Source organism: Pteropus vampyrus, unplaced genomic scaffold, assembly GCF_000151845.1.
Source record: "Pteropus vampyrus isolate Shadow unplaced genomic scaffold, Pvam_2.0 Scaffold126, whole genome shotgun sequence".
NCBI lineage: Eukaryota > Metazoa > Chordata > Mammalia > Chiroptera > Pteropodidae > Pteropus > Pteropus vampyrus.
The window spans coordinates 2,651,449-2,656,407 of record NW_011888907.1 but is presented as its reverse complement, the minus strand read 5'-3'; the positions used below and the strand labels follow the sequence as shown (position 1 = coordinate 2,656,407).

Sequence of the window (4,959 nt, the reverse complement as noted above, 5' to 3'; positions counted from 1 at the left end):
AGGGCTGGAAATGTGAACGAAGTTTTCATGAAGAAGGTAAGAATGATCTAAGTAGGTCTATAGAACAATAGAAACCGTGAATTGATGTGCAATATGCTGAAGATAACAAAAAAATGGTCACATTAGGGCTTTAGTCAGTGCCTTGAGTGCTACCTGGGATCTGTAGATAATGCTAATAATAGCTACCGCTTATTGACTACTTTGCCCTGGGGCATAAAATCCTTGGGGACACTAAACAATGGGATGATTCAAAATATTGATATCTGTTGTTGAGAAAATAAATATTCTGGATAAATTATTTTTCAAGTTCTTTGTTTTCTTTTAAATAAAAGTAGGAGGACATAATTCAGTTGTAAGCAAATGCTTCTTAAAAGTCATTTTTAATGATAGATTAGTATGTAGATTTCATGTGTAACTCGAAAGGAATTCTAAGAAAAGAATGACATTAGTTTACAAAAATTTCTATCTATTTATTTACATGAAAAAGAATTCCTAATGCTTGTATATATAAAATTTAAAATAAGAATCAAACTGAAAATGAACTCTGAATCAGTCTAGCAATAACTAACATTTAACCCATATATATGTAAATTAAAATTTAAAACATCCATTTATTCATTAAAAATGTTTTTCCAATAACTTTTTTTTACCTTTTACTACTTATTTTTATTTATTTATTTATTTTTACGCCTACAGCACTCAGTCTTCCTAGGTGGTCTCCCATCCCAGGACTAACCAGGCCTGACCCTACTTAGCTTCCGAGATCAGATGGGATCAGGCATGTTCAGGGTGGCATGGCCGTAGACCATTTTACTATTTATTAACACTTGTTATATATTTGATTACTTGTGTAATTATAGTTATATCTCAATTCAAAATAATTTTTAACTCTAAAATCTTATTCTCATTAGAAATTAAGAGTAACTTAATCTCAAAATATAGATCTTGTTACAAAGTAATATGAAAAGTGATCAATCAAATCTCCATATAAATGCCTTTTAAGTCTTTAGCTGACTGAGCTGAGATTTCAAACAACCCAGAGGATAGATGATAGTTGGTAGGCATAAAAGAGCTGTGCAAAACAGACCCGTAGATGACCCAGACATTGAAACTAACAAAGATTTTTAAATAACTATGAAAAATATGTTTAAAAATCTACGGAGAAAGATGGATGTATGTGGAAAGAGTAAGGAGTATCAGAGAGATAGAATCACTGTAATAAAGAACTAAATAAATATTTTAGATTAGAAAAGTACAGTCTCTTAGAGAAAAAAATTGATTGGGTAGGATTCATAAAAGATATTTAAAGAAGAAAGAATAAGTGAATTTGAAAATAGAAAACCCAGAAATGTTTTTTAAGATGTTAAAACATCATAATATACAGAAAATTAAAAATATATATGATTCAGACAACTACTTAACATTTCACTCCAAAATAGAAGAATATTCATTTTTCTAAGTGCACATGGAATATTCTACAAGACAGACCACGTGCTAGACCATAAAACAAGCTTCTGTAAATTTAAAAAGATTTACATCATACGAAGTATGTTCTCTGACCACAATTGGATAAAATTAGAAATAAATAATGTATGTAAATTAGAGGGACTCAGAATGAACAAACAATGTTAAAAGAAAGAACAAAGTTAGAGGACTCATATTTCCTTATCTCGAATTTATTACAAAACCAAAGCAAACAACATAATGTGGTATAGGCAAAAGGATAGCAATATAACCAATGGAATAGAATCCAGAATCCAGAAGTAAATCTTCACATTTATGGACGATTGATTTTTGACAAGGTTGAAGGGATAAAATAGTCTTTTCAACAGATGGTGCTGGGACACTGGATATCCACAGGCAAAAGAATAACTGTGGACCTCTATATCCCAGCACACATAAAAATGAACTCAAAATGGATCACAGATCTAAACGTAAAAAGTAAAACTAAAAGGAAACAGGGGTAAATCATCATGACCTTGGAGTGGGCAATATCATATTCTTATATATGATACCAAAAGCATAGACTATAAAAGAAAAAATACATAAATTGGACTTCATCAACATATAAAAAATTTTGTGCTTCAAAGGACACCATTAAGAATGTGTGGAGAGGCAATTCATAGAATTGGAAAAGAATTTGCAAGTATGCATTGATAAGGGATTTGTATCTAAGATAAATGAAAATCTCTTACAATTCAATAATAAAAGACAAATAACCTAACTAAAATATGAGCAATAGGTCTGAATATACATTTCTTCAAAGATGTACAAATAAAGATGCTCAATATCAGAAGCTATTAAGTAAATGTAAATCAAAACCATGAGATCCCACTTCACACCAACTAAGATATCTATAATCAGAAAGACAGATAATAAATAGTGTTGGTGGCGGGGGAGGGGGGAGAAATTGGAACCCTCATACACTACTGGTAGAAATGTAAAAATGATGCAGCTGCTTTGGAAAATAGGCTGGTAATTCCTTAAATGATTAAATATCCACACAAAAACTCGTATCCACAAATTTTTATAGCAACACTATTCAAAATAGCTAAAAAGGGGGAAGAACTAAAATGCTCATCAACTGATAAATGGATAAATAAATGTGGGACATCCATACAATGAAATATTATTGGTAGTAAAAGGAATGAGGTGCCGACACATGATTCGACATAATCACAAAAGACCACATATTATATGATTCCATTCATATGAAATATTGAGAATAGGCAAATATATAGAAACAGAAAGTAGATTAGTGGTTACCTAGGGCTGGGGATCTTGGGGAAAATTTGGATTGGCTGGTTATAGGTTTGGGCCTTGTTTTTGAGGTGATGAAGATCGATTGTGGTGATGGTTGTAGAACTCTGTGAATATGTTAAAAGCCACTGAATTGTACACTTGGATAAGTGAATTGTATGATATCTGAGTTATATCCCAATAAAGCTTTTTAAAAAAAAAGATAGATGGATGGGGTTGGTTGCAGGTTGCAGAATGTTACTGAAATAGGTTCAAAGAGGCAATGAGACACGAGTCATTGGGAGGTGGGCAGGGCTGCATTATGAGTAGATATGACTGATGCAGAAGAGGTAGCAAGAATTTATGTGTGAAGTAACTACAAGGTTAATTCTTAATACATGAGCATTAGCAATGGTTGTAGGTGGCCACATGAATGATTTTAATGGGGAAGGAGAGAGTGATTGCAGGAATATCCTGATAATTTCCATCACTGGGAATCTATTTTGGTCTTAAGGAGTACGGCCTATCAGGAAACTCTGCTTTCTCAAGGTTAACATCAAGTATTCTCAACCTCAGCACTATTGAAATTTGGGGCTAGAGAATCCTTTGTTATGTGGGGTTGTAGTAGGATGCTTAGCGGCACCTTTGGCTTCTACCTACTAGATGGCAATAGCAATCCCCACCTCCTCCCACATGACAACCAAAAATATCTCCGGACACCGCCTGCAGGCCAAAATCACAAACACTGATTTATATGTAGGTTTTTATAGGGCAGGAATAAATGGTTTGCTGGTAAATATTTGACAGCTAGCTCTCTTGGGGAAAGGCCCTAGTTTGTACTGTTTGCCAATGGATGATGTAAATACTCCCTTGGTGACTTATTTCTAGCTACAAATGCCATCAGCCTGCTTGCAAAACTCCTAAAGATTTAACAATCAGCTTCAGCAAACTGATATAAGTCAGCTTCAGCACATCGCAGAGAGGGATTTACAGTGCTTGAGTGAACAGAGCATTCCGTCTCAGCAGTATCTCTGAGACTGCTGATGTCCAAGTGATCCCTGGGGCCAGGGTCCTAGCAACCAGGAATAGGCCCAGAGCTCCACCTTTTGTGGTCTCTGGGTCATTGTGGACCTTGCTGCCTATTCTCAATCTTCTTCTCTATCAAGTTCTAAGGAGGTTTGCTTTCCATGGAACTCCTCAGAGAAACTGCTTGAGTTGAAGTCTGAGATGGAACCGCCTTTCTCATTCAGGCAGGACTAAGCTAACGAGATGTCCATTTTCTCCTGTCTAGTCAATCAGACAAATTGGGTTCAAGGCCCCTAGAGAAAGCCCTTGTCTAGGCAAGCAGACAAATTGGGTTCAAGGTCCTGGCAGATTTGTGCCCCTCTTACATTGCTATTACGTAATAAGTCAACTGGGTTGAACTTCTGTAGCTTGAAATGGTCCAAAGGGTGCATCTAGGGTAAGGCACATGCAGTAGGCTGGAGATGGCTGTGTAGAATTTTGGACAAGGGTCAATCAAATCCCCGTGTAGTGAGAGGAAACACAGTGACTGACATCAGAATTAATTAGAAGTAATTAGAAGTAATTCTGAAAATCAGTTGGTGTGCTGCTTTTCCTGGAGGAGTGGGGGGTTTCTTTGAGAATTAGGCCAGGTGCAGGCAAATTCTCAGTTCTGAGTATAATGCCTTAGCCTTTACAACCGTGAAGTCTGCTCATATGTGACATATTGTATTATTATTAGACTGTTTAAATATCTTGAATGAAAGGTATTAGAATTGGTACTGGACAACATGTAAACAAGTTTTTAATAAAATAGCACCATGTTACCAATGATGACAACAAAATTATAAAAATGACAATTAGTTTTACACTAAAATACCAATTCAAGTAAGAGAAAAAACATCACCTGTAAAACGATTTCAGTTGCTATAACGTAACGAAGTCACATATAAAAGTAAAAGCACCACCATATAATCACAGATGTTTAGGATAATGCAACTCATATCTGGATCCTTCTGATTTGGTTCTGACTTCCGGCATTTACCTTTACTTCCTTTGTGAATAATGCTTCATTGTCATGTTCATTCATACATAAACTTCTTTAAGAGTTCAAAAATTTCAGTTTATCCTTTTAATTTTGGCTCTCTTGTTTAACTATTTTGCCAAGGAAAGTAGAAAATAAATTTTGAGATAAATGTAAATATCTTACAGTATATA

General features: G+C 34.8%; 1 pseudogene; it reads right to left on the bottom strand.

Moving 5' to 3' along the window:
- Positions 1-687: 687 nt before the first annotated feature.
- On the bottom strand, positions 688-806 carry LOC111744062 (annotated as a pseudogene).
- Between the last annotated feature and the right edge of the window lie 4,153 nt (positions 807-4,959).